This window comes from Ambystoma mexicanum, chromosome 12 (assembly GCF_040938575.1).
Source record: "Ambystoma mexicanum isolate Mex_15411 chromosome 12, UKY_AmexF1_1, whole genome shotgun sequence".
Lineage (NCBI taxonomy): Eukaryota > Metazoa > Chordata > Amphibia > Caudata > Ambystomatidae > Ambystoma > Ambystoma mexicanum.
Window position 1 is genome coordinate 1115598142 of NC_090936.1, and position 17452 is coordinate 1115615593.

The window sequence follows — 17452 nt, forward strand, 5'->3', positions numbered from 1 at the left end:
CAGCTCCCGCATCGACTATATTTTGACATCAGCCTTCAGCTTATTCGACTGGGGACCCGGGAAGATCCATCCACGCTCCTTCTCAGACCACTCGATGGTAACACTAGAACTCGCGTCATCAAATACATCACCATCTAGGCACAACTGGAGATTCAAGCCAGGCTCACTAGCAGATTCAGTGTTCGCAACTGAACTGCAGCAAGAAATTGCGTCCTTCCTGGAGACCAACCAGTTCTCAGTCAGCTCCGCCGGCACCTTATGGGAAACATTAAAGTGCTTTGTCCGTGGAGTATGTATGGCAAAGGAAAATGGAATCCTGAAACTGATTCGCCGAGAGCTGGCAGAGTGCGAAAAACGTCTAAAAGAACTTGAAATCAAAAACGACGCCTCAAGTGAACCACAGACCCAAGCAGACTTGAAAGGAGAACTATTGAGATTCAAAGAGAAAGCGGAACGAGAACGGAAATTCCTCGGGCACAGGCACCAGATCCGGCAATATGGTGAGGGCCAGAAGCTAGGAGCGCTGCTGGCCCGGCTGCTGACAATCGACAAAAAACCCACTCGGGTGGAATACATCTGTGACGCCAATGGCAACCGAGTCTACACGAAAGGAGGCATTGTCGAGGTGTTTCGTAACTTTTATCAAGACCTATACAGCTCCAAAGGCAGCACCGACCCCGAGTTGCTCCAAGACCTTCTAAACAACACCGAACTGTATTGGGTGGCCGAGGAGCTACGTGAACCCCTGAACGCCCCAATAACGTTGGAAGAAATCCATGAGGCAATCAAACAGCTCCCGAACACCAAGGCGCCCGGCCCAGACGGGCTCACCGGAGAATTTTATAAAGCACATGCGAATATCATAGCTCGTCTTCTACTTCAGGTCTACGAGGAAGCCACGGAGCGGGGAATTCTACTACCTACCCTTCGAGAGGCCACTGTGATACTACTACACAAAGAGGGAAAACCCCCGAAGAATGTGCATCCTATAGACCAATCTCCCTGATTAACTTGGACAACAAGATTCTGGCCAAAATCCTAGCAACTCGGTTGCTTCCTATAATGTCAGCACTTGTGCTGGGGGATCAAGCCGGATTCATCCCGGGACGCAATACGACATATGGCATCAGAAGGCTTTTCGGCGTCATTGAGGCACTGGATCCGACACAGCAGGCAATAGCTGTGCTTCTGGACGCCTAGAAGGCCTTCGACTCTGTCGAATGGCCCTTCCTTTTTGCAACGCTCAAACAAATGGGGCTAGGGAATTTCTTCCTTAAGCTGGTCTCGCTGCTCTATAACAATCCGACATCCTATATCAGTCTTGGCAATACTAGATCCCCCAGTATCAGACTAGAACGTGGTACGAGACAGGGATGTCCTCTCTCAGCCCTTATCTTTGCCCTGGTGATGGAGCCCCTGGCTTCCAGACTGAGAGAGTACCAAATACACCGAGGCCCTACACTAGGTCCCCACAAACTAGTGGTCTCCCTATATGCTGATGATGTCATGTTGTTTGTCAGTGATCCCCAAAATAATCTTAACCCAATAATGCGCGAAGTGATCAGATTTAGCCAAGTCTCTGGCCTCAAAACTAACCATTGAAAATCAGTGGTGTTCCCATTAACTCCAAATACCATTGAATTCACAGATGATCATGGCTTCAAGTGGAAGAGCTCAAGGGTCCGTTATCTAGGTATTTATATGTCCCTTAGTTATAACGATATATTCAAGGACAACTATATGGCAACACTTAACTCCCTACAAGAACGGGTCCAAAGGTGGAAGTCTCTCCTGTTGACGCTCTGGGGTAGGGCCTCACTCATCAAAATGGTTATACTTCCCAAACTCCTTTATCTATTCACGAACATTCCGATACTTCTCCCAAGGGCATTTTTCCAAAAACTCAAAAGCCTCGTATTGTCACTTCTATGGGTAGGGAAACCAGCACGAGTAGCCTACAAAACATTAACCTTACCCACATCAAGCGGCGGCCTCACACTTCCAGATATGGAGAAATATTACTGGGCAGACCAGGCACAATTTCTAAGTCATTGGTACACTATACACTTCATACGTCCTCATGTCCAGGTGGAACGTCCCCTCGCATCCCCTAACTTGCTGCGAGCCGTCATTATCAGCCACATCCCAGTACCAGATAACACGCTGAACACGGTATTATCCACCTATGCAATCTGGAAAAAGATCGCGCAGAAGTACGATGTGAACATAAGGTTCTCCCCCCTGCTGCCAGCCAAATTTATCCCGGGGATCCCCCTAACAGCGGAAAAAGTATTTCTCAATTGGCTCATCAAACTAAACATCCAATCTCTCGGCGACCTCTTCCCCGAGGGTATGTTCCTGACTCCGCAAATGGCCAAAGAAAGGGGAGGTACCACCCCACTAGACACGTTTCTATACTTTAGACTACGATACACATTGCAAGGTATGTTCCCATCATTCCATAAACAACCTGCAACGTGGGACCTACTCCATAACGTAATTCAGGCAAAAGGTGAAGGGAGGTTAGTGTCATTATTATACAAAACTCTATTAACAGACACAGCCAGCACTGACCCCCGAACAAAGGCAAGGTGGCAAACCGCTATTCAGGCAACAATTCCCGATGCGGATTGGACATACATTCTCCGTCAGACCCAGAAGGTTGCATTAAATACACACTATAAACAAATTCACTTCAATTTCATTCACCAGACCTACCACACTCCAGAAAAAAGCCATAGACACCACCCAGAACTGTCACCACAATGCTTGAGGTGCGGCACTGCTGTCGCAGATTTCATGCATTTAGCGTGGGATTGTCCCGGGGTACATCGCTTCTGGTCTTCTGTTCTACAAACCACAGTAGAGGTGGTGGGTGAGGAGTTACCCCCTGCCCCACTGGTGGCACTTCTTGGTTTGACCAAAAACCTACAACCTGCAGTGAGGAAACTAGCAGCCCTTTTATTGGTACTGGCACGCAGGAGGGTCGCAATGGCATGGGGCCGTGGCCCAGCCCCCGCTGTTTCAGCATGGAAAAAAGACATCCTATATTGTCAGGACATGGACACCGAATTCATACGGACATTACCGCTACATGCGCGTCCCCCTGACATTTGGGGCCCCTACACATCATACTTGTTAAACACCGTCGTGTCATCAGACTCCCAAACTGAAGCTCCATGTTCAGTAGAGGAAGGGGAAACCCAACCAAGGAGGTCGCAAATAACTGACCAAGATAAGGGGAACTAGCAATGAACTAAAAACTGATACATTGTGTGGCGGGGGGGAGGTATTACGAGCAAAACAGATGGCACGTTGTACTTGTTATGACTGCACCCGGTTGGTGCAAATGTGTGTGTTTGAAGTTGTAAAACCCAAAAAATAAAGTTTTTTAAAAAAGGGACACTTACAAATTACTCCAGAGAGGTGTTATATTAAAAATATAGACACATTTATTACAAGGCCTTTGTAGCATCGACCATAGCAAAGAATCACAATAATATGAAAGTAAACCAACACATCACAATCAATACAATATATATACAAGACCGAGGGGTCTAAGGAGTTAGGAGCACGTAGTATGTAGACCACCTAGATGGGGAGGAAAACAGGCAGTGCAAGTAATCATTAGACCCAGTTTGACATCTGAAATACACCTAACTAGGAGGAAGTCCGAGCCCTACGAAGAGAGGAGCCTTATGCTCAAAAGTACCTGCACGCGCTGGTGCCAATGGACAAAAGAGGGCCTCTTCAAGGATATCAGGCAGTTCAGGTAGGTGAATGAAGCGATGCAGAACAAGTCCCCCACTACTCAAGCAAGGCCTCCACTTGTGGGCAGAGGCAGGGTGAGAGTGCGGGATAGAGTCGCTATTTTGCAACAGCGGTAGAAAAGAAACGGGCTCCTGCGCGAGGGGCCACCGGTTGGGGTATGGACTACTCACCGGTCGCCGACGCAGGCAGACCCAGACTTCTCCAGTTCAGTTCTCGTTGCTGGCAGGTTCAGCTGCGATCATCAGGACGTCTCGACACTGTGTAGATTATGTGTAGCAGGATGCAGGGTCGAGGGTGTCCCAAATGCAGCAGCGTGCACAGGTTGTTACCACAGCAGGGCAACACGGCAACCGCGTTTACTCTGGTCCGGGCGCACTCGTCTCACTTCAGACCTGGGAATGCCAAGTGTACGAAATTCGGTGTGAGGGTGCCGTGGACGCAGAGCAAGCAGTAGACCAACTTTCGAGGGCTTCTCCGAAACGGCGGCGGTGACAGAGCAAAGCGTCCTGCGTAAGCTAGTCAGCCCACTGGTTGGCCCAGGGACACTTCCGAAGAGGCTTACTTGCAGGGTTTGATGAAGGTGCCGGGAATAGTTGATCCCACTATTCCAATAGGTCGAAGCACCTTCGCAGACCTTCTAGGACGATCAGATGCAGAGGGGTCTCGCAGGATGACAGCGGCTCAGGGTGCCAAACCTTCAGCGGGTCACCAGCGGTTCCTCGACTCAGCTTTTTGTAACAGGACACTTGGCTCCTTATCCCTTGTTCGGTGTGAACTCAGGAGATCAACATGGTAGTGGTGTTTTCAGCCTCCTCTTATCCAAAGTTCCCTTCGCGCCAAAACGGAGAGGACCCAATGGAGATCTGCTCACAAACACTCACACCATACGTGGACCTATCACGGACCATGGTGGTCCCAGGCATTCAGGACATTCTAGACTCTCTGGCACCCAGGATGTGTATTGGGAACAGACATCCGAGCCCACATCCTGGAGGCACACACAAGACATGCAAAAGCCCGCGAAAGCTTTGGGGTTTCGCGGGAGCATGCATGACCAAATAAGGACAGCCCCGGGTCGGATTCGACCTGGGGGAAGGTGAAGGGGCAAGACGGTCAGCGGACAGGACAAAGAACCTCGTGGCATGGCCATTTTGGGAGCCAGGCCACCTATTCGTGCCAAACGCGGTATGTGCGGATAACATGGCAAAAAAGGGTTCAAAACACAAGAGAAACGATAGCTGCCACCAGTCTTGTCCGTGACACCTTTGCACAGTTCATAATAAGTCCAGCAAGAGTGGCTAGGGCCTTTGGAGTGACTAGAGACCCAAGAGCGTGGTAAAGTAAGTTACAGTGCACTCTTGTTTCATGTTGCACAAAAGCTGCAACATGAGGAAAGGAATAGGGGAAACAAAGTCTCCCAGTACTGACTGTCTTAAGGGCATGTCAGTTTCCCCATAAGAATTGAGCGAAAGCCCAGAGGAGTGCGGCGGAAGGCTGCGCTTCTCTGGCAAAGTCTAGATCAGGATGTAAAACAGCAGCAAAAAAAAGTTTGGGGGTTGCCACATGGAGGGAAAATGACATACAATTATGAAATTTTTCCTAACAACCAGGTATTCCCAGGAAAAGGGAAATGTATGTACAACATATGCCAGCTATTGCCATCAAATCCCAGGTTCACATACCTTGCATGATTTGCATTTTATGCCAGGTACTCCCTTCAATGCCGGCTACTTGTACTATATGCCAAGAAATGTTATAAGATGCCATAGTCACACATCACATGCAGCAAATACTAGGAATTGTAATTAGCGCTCAGTTAGGACGGGCACTGACTGAGCACCAGCCCTGATAATAAATAAAAAAAAGACCTGTGGGTGGCAACTCACAGGGTTGCTGTTGCAACTGCATTGGTATTGCTACACGGTTGGCACTGGCACGCCCTGGAAGGCGAGGGCACGCTGGTGCCATGCGCCTGCCTATGTCGAGTGTGCTGCCTGGCCATGCACAGTGCCCCTGACCCCTGCCCTAAATAAAAGAAGACCTAAGGTAAGTGTTGTGTGAATGTATCTAGGTATGTGTCATGATTTATTAGGCCGTCACTCTCTACTCAGGGAGTTCCTTTCCTCCCCAAGCAAGGTGTCACTCACCCAAAGCGCTTATAAAGATTCAACTTTAGCGAGGCCTCCAACCTATTTCACACCACCAGCAAATACCCTCTGTACCACCAATGAGCTATGAACCAGGCCGGTGTATAGTAAGAATATATATTTATTTCACTTTTTTCAAAGAATAATAGGCATTCACCAAAACATCAACCAGCAACGCTGTGGCACTGCACAAGATCACAAATTCAACTTTCTTGCACCAATGGACTAACATAGATTGAAATAACTGTCAGGTGCTATAAGACACAGGTACAATTTTGAAGTTTGCAGTCACAATTTACATCAGATTTCTTACAAATTAACCAATAGGAAAAATACAAAACCTTGCTTAGTTTGGCGCAATACTCCTTTTTCCCAGCAACCCCCACCCGCCAGGCATCAATTAGATATGACCGCTCTGATTTGAAGGCAAGTTACAGGGAGTGGGAACACAATGGAAACATTGTTTGGCTTTTTATTTAGGTAAAATGCAATGTTTTGGGATTCTGATTTGAGGTACAAGGGAATACATGGGGAATTTCGTTTTGCAATGAAAATGCAAAGCTTTGGGATTCTGGTTTGTACTGAAAGGGAACATTCATTGTGCACAATTTGTTTTCAAAGGGAATGCAAGGTGTTGGCTTTTTTGTTTTGGGACCACTAGCACATTCAACTGAACAGCAGGGTTACCCAATTACATTACAGACTGGAGTCATTTACAGTGCACTGGGATAACCCTTTGTCAATTTCGAATTTTGACAAAAACATCCTGTGATAAATGACCCTATAGGAATTAATTAAATTATATTTTTAGGTAATTTGCTAAGGGTATACACGCTTTCACCCAGCCAACCCCTCCTACTAATGGAGAGCACCCACCATGCAAAGGTAAGGGTTAAACAGACAGATCCCACCACAATTAAAGGTACCTGGATAGAATGTTCTTCTGCAGAGGATTAATTGAGTTCACTTTTTAGTTCAATATGGACGGGCTCTACCCAGTTCTCCCCCCACCCCTTCACCCACTAAGGGAAAGGTATAAAGCCAGGTAGCTCCCCACACAATTGATAGCTTTGGGGTATATCTACCTACATGGGCGATCTCTGTTCTTAGCTCAGGAGGCCCACCAGATCCTAGGACACTCTTTCAGGCAGGCAACTCACACCTCAAGCTTCTCTCCGGCCACAGGTCTCTCTCATGGATTAGGCAGCTCTCCTGTTCTCTCTCCCTAGTTGTTTTCTTTGCAAATCCCCACTTAGAATGGAAATTGCCAAGATATAGTGCTTATGAAACCTACATATTGTCATAATTTCCATGATACAGTTTGGCTAGCTCTCTCCATTCACCTCCCACCAAGAAGCCCACTGGCCACTCAGAGGACCAGAAGTTGGGAGGTATTGGTTATGGAAGCTGAGGGAGGAGGAAAAATACATCATTTCAAAATGCCAAGTTGTTTTACACTTTTGGGTTCTGAAAATCTGCCAATGTGGTAACTACCTTAATCTTTCGGATAACTACATGAACCTATATATTTTTGAATTCTACATTTTATGGCGAGTCAGAAAATACTAATCATATCTCGGCATGCCCTTCCAAGAAGGAGCTACCGTTTTTATCGATTTGCTCCTGAGCCGAGATAGTCACAACTCTGACGCTTCATGATTCAAACCTTACTTCCATGAGCTATCACCACACGAAATGTTTCAGAATTATGAGAAGGCCGGAATCATAATTGTCTTTATAACTCAACTTGCATCCATCACCCAAAATGGTCCTGAATGGCTTCTGATTCCCTTTACTATGAACCCGGGATGATCTCAGTGGAACACAGGGTGCACTTTTTATTCAAGAACATGTATTCAATGTTACTCAATGGCAAGGCACCACAAGTGTCCGTGAGTTTTACACCAGCCCCCACCATTTCTTAGGTTTCATTTCTCTCCTGATTAGGACATCTGGCTGCCCCATGTGATCCTACCTGCCCCTCTTGGCCTTCACAGGTTATTTTTCAAAGCTAATGCACAGTTAATGGGGAGACCTGACTTTAAGGTCACTTCTGCTGGCTGGCTTATCTGCCACCTCCACAATGCCGATCTACTCCTCTGTACTCTTTTAGCATTTAAACTCAAAACCAGACCTCCTTCTCCTAAAGGTCCTAAGCCAAAGGTATTGAGGTAAAAGTTTCAGAGGCCCAAACGTTCCAGTTCAATGGGGAAAAACAAGCTACATATATAATTCTAAAAGAACAGCATTTTACAGTGACACAATGTGGTTAACATGTAACCTTTTGTATTACACCTAGGCCTGCTGTTCATAAATCCAATCTTTCTTTTCTACTATATTAGATTAGAGGTAGATTCATTATTAATCTTATGCACACAGATATGTCACAGTTAACATAGGGAACCAGTGTTCACTTTTACAAAAATGAAAAAGGCCTTTCTCTTTCGATGCTGTGATTTTATATGATGAAAAGTAAGTCACTTTATTCCAGATAACGCAATCTGTCACTTAACTTTATTTCTTAAATGTCAGGCATCATCCCTTCTTTTTATCTTCCAAATGCGTCGTATTTTTAACAAAAAATGTATTGTTGTTTTTAGCTTGATTTACAAAGGTTTACAACATTTCTTTAAGTCATTACATTTGTTACATAATTTATGATTTAAAACAAGTCAGAAAGGAGAAACAAAAACGGATCACAATCTACAAACATATTTCAATTTGACACTTTAAATTTCAACATAACTTCATCAGGGTTATTATTTAAAAGAAGACAAATTCCTAAAAGTGTAACAATATTTCTTCCCTTAATTATTGCTTAAAGCAAAATGGGAGGTTCTGTGCAGGTGTCTGTATATGTTAAGTAATACATCTTATACACTAAAAGAAATCATTAGCATTTCGATTTGAGATATCCTGATTACATGTATGTGCTAATTCAAATTCCTCTACTTGTATAACATTCTGTGCAGACAATTACATGTTTAAAACAAACATCTCCATTTCTAGAGTACAAGTAAGTAGTGAACATATAAACATATATATTTGTGAACACTGTTATTATCTGCACACAAAGTTGCATGCCTGGACAAGAATTCTAGAAGGATTCTCATTACAGTACTATAATCCGCAAGAAAGTGTTGGGTGTCTTGACCCATGTTCAAGTTATTATGCTGCAACATTTGGTGCTGTGGGCTTAGGAAATCAAAGATGGCGGAAAAGCCCATATTTGCGCCAGAATCCAGGAGAACCGCGCAGTTTTGCGCACACCAAAATGGTCCCCTGACCTGCCACCCACCAGTGCAAAGAAAGATGGTTCTGTTCAAAATCCGTTTTTATTAATGTCAAAAATTGCTAAGATCATGGGCCCGAAACCACCAAACAAAAATCCAACTATGGTTGAGTGTTTTACTTTACTCTACTGCAGATCCACATCAATGCCATGCCAAGCAAGGATCATATACTATCAAGTAAAATCCTTTCTTTTTGAAATGTATTAATTCAAGACAGCTGTCAAAAATAGGTGCAGTACCGGCATTGGACACTGACCGGCGCTGGCGCTCTATAAATCCTGACAGGAGAGCTGTCTTGCAGAACTGTGCAGTGAACAGAAGGGGGTTTTATGTAATTAAAAGTTCAAAAGACTTGCTTTTCCTGAGAACCATTAACACCTCAGAGACACACAACAGCCCAGGATATCACATGGCCCTGTTGATTGAGAGGGAGGAGTTTCCTTTGCAGCCTGCAGGACACAACACAATAGACCCTGTCAATTGAATGGGGTATGCTGATTTTGGGTGTCGACTGTAAACAAGTCTTCTGGAAGAAGGAGAGGCCTGTGATCTCTGACTCACCAAGCTTCTGGAGGCGGGCCAGACTGGATTGTGGATTCATATTGCAGCAAATATATGTTTAAGTTAAATTGCTTATAAAATCTTGTATTAAGCTCACAGAAATGTACAATTTGGGGGTCCTTAATATGGAAAATCCCCTCACAATCTGGGACCAAACTCCACTTTGTGCGGTGTTCTGGGACCGAACCCGGTTATTTATTAATATTGCCGACACTGTGTTTAGGATAGAGACATAGTAATTTCCAGTAATATGCTCAGGGAAGGGGTGCAGGTCTGTGTACATTTTGAGGAAAAACCAATATGGCGAAAGTCACTTAAAAGCACAAAATGTTGCCATTTTTTAACCCAGGCTCTGAGGAGGATCAGAGTTGGGCGTGAGTGTATCTCAAATTAATCTGTGAAATGTGTATGTAATTTCAACGACGTGTGTATCTGGGAAACCTGTTAGTTATGAAAAATTCATTTTCTAAGTAAAAGCAAAGGAGCATTTCTTCAATAGACTGTAAGTCTCTGACTCACTCTGACACACTATCCCTTCTCAAATCAGGTCACAGAGAATCCTTGACCTATCAAATCATGAGAGGGTTGGGCATGCAGAATGAGCCGACCCACCCACTTTCAAAACACATAAAAAGAGACTGCTTTGGACAGGCAAGAGATTCACTTTTTATTTTCTTGCGAAGCATTTTGCCGGACGACTTCAAAATCCAGAACTCAACTCCAGATAGATCCAGAACCAAGCCAGAACTTAAAGCAGGGGCCCATCCACAAGCTGAATCCTCTTCAGCAGGCCTCCAAATCTTTTGCAACCAAACTATTCAACAGCCGGGCGAGCTGTTTGATTCTGGCTAGAACCTTGTGCCAGAACCATATACAGACCCAGAAAGCAGAGCTGTATCCAGAACCGGTAGCAGACCCAGAGAGCCGTGCTGTATCCAGAGAGACCAGAACCAGAGAGACCCAGACCAGACCGCTGTGAAGTGCAGAGCAGGGCTGACCCAGAGAGCTGTGACTTCAGAACCACCCGCCGGGAGTCCAGTCCAAACCTGATCAGACCTTGATGGTCTATTTCAAATTTATAGTGTGAGTACTCAGCTAGAACTGTGCCAGAACCAATCTCTTAGTCTAAAATAATCTGATTCAAACCATTTTAACCTGTCCAGAACGGCATCATAGAATTGTGTGTCCATCCTGTTGATCCAAAACCTTCCACAGCGCATCTGTCATTCTGAAACTTTAATTTAATTTCTGAAAATCTATCTATTCTATTCCTTATAGTTATTCCGTAATCGCGCTCGATGCATTCGGAAAAATTGCCGTGAATTGAAAAATTAGCTCCTGTCAAAGATAGCCGTCTTTTGCTTGCATTTCTGAAATTCGTTTTCAACCTGATAATCCCTTATTAATCATTGTTAGGTTGACCTGAACTAATTCAAAGTAGCTGGCACCTACCCTGAATCTCCTATAGGGAATTAAAATCATTTTTAGCATATTTTCACTTCTTTGCAAACCACATTTAAAGTATTTTGCCTGTGTTTTAAAATCATCCCTGTGATCTAAGCTTGCTAGGGGGGAACTGAACTACATTTGATTGTATTCCTGAGAACTGTGTGCTCTCCTTTCCGTCTTTTTATATTGCATAAGAGGGGGTGAGTGGGGTGAATTGCCAAAAGGGGAAAAGTGATTACATTGTCTTTTGTTGAAATCAAATCAAGGTTATTCCTGTGTTTCATTCTTTTCCATCATTGTTTTTCCTTGAAACCCTAAAAGTATTCTCTGCTACTTTACCCTTTCTATACCAATTCCTAAGTGATTAAATAAGCGTACAATTGTCATATTATCCATTGTTGATCACGGTCATATTCATAAGTGTGCGATCAAATATTAATGTATTTATAAAAGTGTGAGATATATATATATATTGTTTAATTATTCCAATAAATCTTTTAAATTGCAAAACACACCTACTTCTTGGCTCAGTGAGGTCAGGGGGATTCAAAGAGAGGGGCGTTATATAAGGGTTTATCATCCAGAGTATAACTTGTCATAAAAATATATAAATAAGCGCTTCCCTTGGGCGTCCCAGACGAAGCACTGACTTAGTGGGACTGCTGAATTGAAGTCACTTAACAAAAGGTAGATACAGTAAACAGCATTCCTATGCAACGATAATACCTGTGCAAAATGTAAGTACCAGATTTAGAATACAATTCAGTTTGCTGTTGTTGATCCGACTGGACTTAATCAATACCAAAGCTTGATAAATTGTTGTATAGATGGTAATGAGCAAAGTCATACAGGAACCAGCATCGTTTTAGATTGAATCTCTTTGATAATTATGACCAATAAATGGGTCAGTAATAACACCAAGTTAGTACTTGTCCCCCACATGCAGCGTGTCCAAAACTGCTGCCTTCCGAAGATTGTGGAGCCAGTATTTTCTGTACGAAAGATGTTAATTCTGTGTATCTCAAAATAATTGCAATACATGTTCAAGTGTTTTAAAGTTTCCTTTTGGGTGCCGCTCCCACAAAATCGACACATCCCATTAGTATAGTCCAGTGTTCCTTTCAACCAATGTTGTGTTTTCTGATTAGTATGAAGCTGATTCAACTTGAAGCGAAGATATAAATCACTTGTCTTATTACTAGGAAAGTGTGTTAGATACGCATGGTGAGGGACGCGTTTAGTAGGAAAACGTGCTATTTCATTATAAAGTTTGTATTTTGACATGGACTCTATTGTTAAAAGAGAGTCATGTTCGAATAGCCATTTCTTTACATATGAGGGTCTTTCCTGCAGATCATTTGGTTTTAGGGTAATGCTGTCTAGAAATTCAATCATCTTAACTTGATATTCAAGGGAGTTGTTAGGTGGATTTAACATTTTATAGAAGTTATTTAACAGTCTCCAATTGTATCTAGCTGCCAGGAATAGAATCCTCAGATCATGCCGTAATATTGCATTAGGGAGTGCATTAGCTAGCCTAAGAGTATTTTTCCATAGCATTGCCTGAGTTTGATTTACAGGGTAATTCATAGAAATTCGCACAAAAGTGGCGCACGCGACTGGCGCACAGCGTGCCCGTGCGAATGTCTGCGCCAGCCGCGTGCACTAAAATCGATTTCCGCGCACAGCGTATTCATGGATTTTCGCATCCAAAACCAGCCGTGGCGCAGCGTGGCGCAGCGACCCTGCAGCAGCGCCAGTTACGCCCCCAAGAACGCCCACGCGCAAGGAAAAGCCTTCAAAATCCCCAAATAATCGCAAAGGGCTGCGCTAACCCTGGACCAGTTCACAGGGCTGGCAAAGAGCAAACGCCAAGCGGGGAACGTGTATTTCAGTGGTTCGCGGGAAGTTCCACACGCAATTGTACTGTGTACGTGTGCATCAGGGGTGCGCGGGAAGTATCACACGCAAAATCAGCAGGGTACGTGTATTTCAGGGGTGCGCGGGAAGTATCACAAGCGATTCCAGCAGGGTACGTGTATTTCAGGGGTGCGCGGGAAGTATCACACGCGATTCCAGCAGGGTACGTGTATTACAGGGGTGCGCGTGAAGTTCCACACGCGATTTCAGCAGGGTATGTGTATTTCAGGGGTGCGCGGGAATTTCCACACGCGATTGGCCCCATGCGAGCAGGGTACGTGTATTTCAGGGGTGCGCGGGAAGTTCCACACGCGATTGGCCCCGTGCGAGCAGGGTATGTGTATTCCAAGGGTGCGCGGGAATTTCCACACGTGATTTCAGCAGGGTTCGTGTATTGCAGGGGTGCGCGGGAAGTTCCACACGCGATTGGCCCCGTGCAAGCAGGGTACGTGTATTTCAGGGGTGCGCGGGAAGTTCCACACGCGATTTCAGCAGGGTACGTGTATTTCAGGGGTGCGTGGGAAGTTCCACACGCGATTTCAGCAGGGTACGTGTATTTCAGGGGTGCGCGGGAAGTTCCACACACGATTCCATCAGGGTACGTGTATTTCAGGGGTGCGCGGGAAGTTCCACACGCGATTGGCCCCGTGCGAGCAAGGTACGTGTATTCCAGGGGTGCGCGGGAAGTTCCACACGCGATTTCAGCAGGGTACGTGTATTTCAGGGGTGCGCGGGAAGTTCCACACTCGATTGGCCCAGTGCGAGCAAGGTACGTGTATTCCAGGGGTGCGCGGGAAGTTCCACACGCGATTTCAGCAGGGTACGTGTATTTCAGGGGTGCGCGGGAAGTTCCACACGTGATTTCAGCAGGGTACGTGTATTTCAGGGGTGCCCGGGAAGTTCCACACGCGATTGGCCCCGTGCGATCAAGGTACGTGTATTCCAGGGGCGCGCGGGAAGTTCCACACGCGATTTCAGCAGGGTACGTGTATTGCAAGGGTGCGCGGGAAGTTCCACACGCGATTTCAGCAGGGTACGTGTATTTCAGGGGTGCGCGGGAAGTTCCACACGCGATTGGCCCCGTGCGAGCAGGGTATGTGTATTTCAGGGGTGCGCGGGAAGTTCCACACGCGATTGGCCCCGTGCGAGCAGGGTACGTGTATTCCAGGGGTGCGCAGGAAGTTTCACATGCGATTTCAGCAGGGTACGTGTATTGCAGGGGTGCGCGGGAAGTTCCACACGCCATTTCAGCAGGGTACATGTATTTCAGGGGTCTGGGGAGTACTACACGTGAATTGGCCATGTGGGTCCTCCCAGGTGTTCGCTCTACAACCTCCACGGCCCCTGCAGGCAGCCCACACCACGGGGGACTACCCTGCACCCCTGCTCATGTCCCGCAGGCAGCCCATCCACCATGGGCATGCCCCCCAGCCAACCCACATGTCACCTTGCACTACTGATCAACAATGCATGTCTCCCAGCACCCCCACCCCCCAGCAGTCAGGGGCACCCTCCACCAGGGCCCCACCCATGTCTACCACCACCCCCACCTCCCAGAAGTGCAGGGGCAGCATCCACCAGCCCCCCACTCATGTCTCCCTGCACCCCCTACCCCCCAGCAGTCAGGGGCACCCTCCACCAGGCTCCCACTCCTGTCTCCCAGCACCCCCACCCCCCAGCCACCAAGGGCAGCCTCCACCAGGCCCCCACTCATGTCCCCTATTACCCCCACCCCCCAGCAGTGCAGGGGCAGCCTCCACCAGGCCCCCACTCATGTCCAACTCATGTCTCCCACAATCCCCACCCCCACAGCAACCAGGGGCAGCCTCCACCAGGCCCCCACTCATGTCCAACTCATGTCTCCCATCACCCCCACCCCCCAGCAGTGCAGAGGCAGCCTCCACCAGGCCCCCACTCCTGTCTCCCTGCACCCCCACCCCCCAGCAGTGCAGGGGCAGCCTCCACCAGGCCCCCACTCATGTCCAACTCATGTCTCCCACCACCCTCATCCCCCAGCCACCAGGGGCAGCCTCCACCAGGCCCCCACTCATGTTCCCCTGCACCCCCACCCCCCAGCACTGTGGGGCACCTGCCAGCAGGCCCCCACACATGTCCAACTCATGTTCCCCTGCACCCCCACCCCCCAGCACTGTGGGGCACCTGCCAGCAGGCCCCCACTCATGTCCAACTCATGTTCCCCAGCCAACATGTCATCACAATCTAGATCCCCGGTCCCTATGGTCAGCCTCCAAATGCAAAACACCCACCCGAGTATTGCATCCACCCACTCAGAAATGGCAATAACATGATAGAACAGCAATTGCAAGTTTGGAAACAAACACATGTCCCTCACATACACCCGATGGGTGTCAGTGAATCTCAAAACCCATATCATGATATGCATGAAACCAATGAGATGATACTACACATTGAAGTTTGATAAAAAAATATGTATTAAAGAAAACATGAATTGAATCAAAAATAAACTAACAGAAATGGGAATGTAAAAAAAGTAAAAAGAAGCATGTCCATGAAAAAATGCAAAACCAAAAATCAGAATCCAAAGGAATGGTGTCCAAAGTCACAGTCCAGAAAAGAAAATCCAATGGGAAATTATAATTGAAAGCCATTGCTCCATGGGTAAATTGTAAAAAGAAAAGAAAATCCAACAGTGAACTATGTACAGGTGAACAAGCCAGGGTCCATGATCCCAACAAAAGAAATGAAACCTATCTAACAACACTACCTAATAAAAAATAACTATATACAAAAATGTGGCCCATTGTCCAAAAGGTCCAAAGAAAATGCAAAAACAAAGGAAACCTAACACTAACTACATAACTATTCACATGGGCAGCGGGCTAGTCCAACGGCTCACTGGATGTTGTCATGGGCCAGGGCATCATCGAACTCCTGTTCAATGGCTTGGAGGCGGGCATGTTCCCTGGCCCCGAGGTCTCACAGGGATAAAGCAGTGTCCAGCTCCAACTCCCTGTGAAGACCCTCGAGGCACTCAGTCCGCCTCAGCGCCCTCCGCATGGAGTTCTCCGCCCTGACCATTGTGAGCCATTCCTCCTCTGCCCGCTGCCGCTCCGCACCTATCTGCTGGCCCAACCGCTACCACACGGAAGCCACTCCCATTCCAGGGTTCTCCTGCCCTCCGGCCGATGCCTCCACCCCTGATGTAGATGGCCCTGAGCCATGATGCCTCCCACGTCGAGCCTGCCGCTGCCTCCGACGCAACTGCCTGTGCCAGCACGACGGCATCCAGGCTGATGGTATCCACCGATGCCGTCGTGCACGTGCCCTGTCCGATGATGCCGTCACATCCTCCATCTGCTGGGGTCCAGTTGCTGGTGTGTCCACCCCTGCTGGACCTCCGACTCCCGACTGTGGCAGGGATGGGATCCCCACTGAGCCGGCTGCATTGGTCGGGGCAGGTCCACAGGGGGCCCTGGTGGCATCTGGGCCGGAAGACGGCATGGAGAACGACTGGTGCATAGTCTCCACAGAGGAGGAGAGGGTCGCCAGGTTGGCCGACACATGTAGGAAACCCCCGACCATGGCCGTTCCCAACTGGGCCACGTCGGCACGGTGCTCTCCGTGATGACGTGCATGCTCCTCCCGGGAAGCACGCACCTCATCACGAATTGCACCTGTGCGCAACGCGACACCAATCAGGACCTTCTCCATACGGCCAGGGGTCCCCTCGTCCACAAGTGGAGGGAGTCAGATGACATGGACATCCCCCCTACCTGCGGACGGGCCTGGGATGGGGCATCCCTGCTGGTGCATGGTGGTGCAGTCACAGTGTCAGGGACAGTGTCATGCACAGGCCCCTCCACGGAGACCTGTGCTGCCTCCTGCCCCTACCCCTGGACTGTAACACTTGCACCAGCAGGGATGCCCCCACCAGGCCCCATGTGCGCCTCAGTAGCGGCCTCCTCCTCCTCTGTGGAAACCACCAACCTGGATGGCTCCACCCCGTCTTCCGCCGTTGCAAGCCCCTGTGGGGGCTCACCCACCCCTTCTGCTGCAGCTGTTGGGGCATCCCCGCCGCTTTGCTCCACAGAGCCGTCTCCGCCCTCTTCTTCACGTGGCGCTGTGTAGAGGGAGACATAGAACACAAGCATCAGGGTACTGTACAATGGTCCCCTAGACAGGAAGCAATAGCAGATGAGTAGCATACATGTCCAAGTGATTCTTGAAACATACACTGTTGTTTTGGAATTCACATGCATCATGTGCCATGCCTATCACATGCACACACTTCACCCTAGTTTCATCCATCTGGCCTCGTACACCACAGAC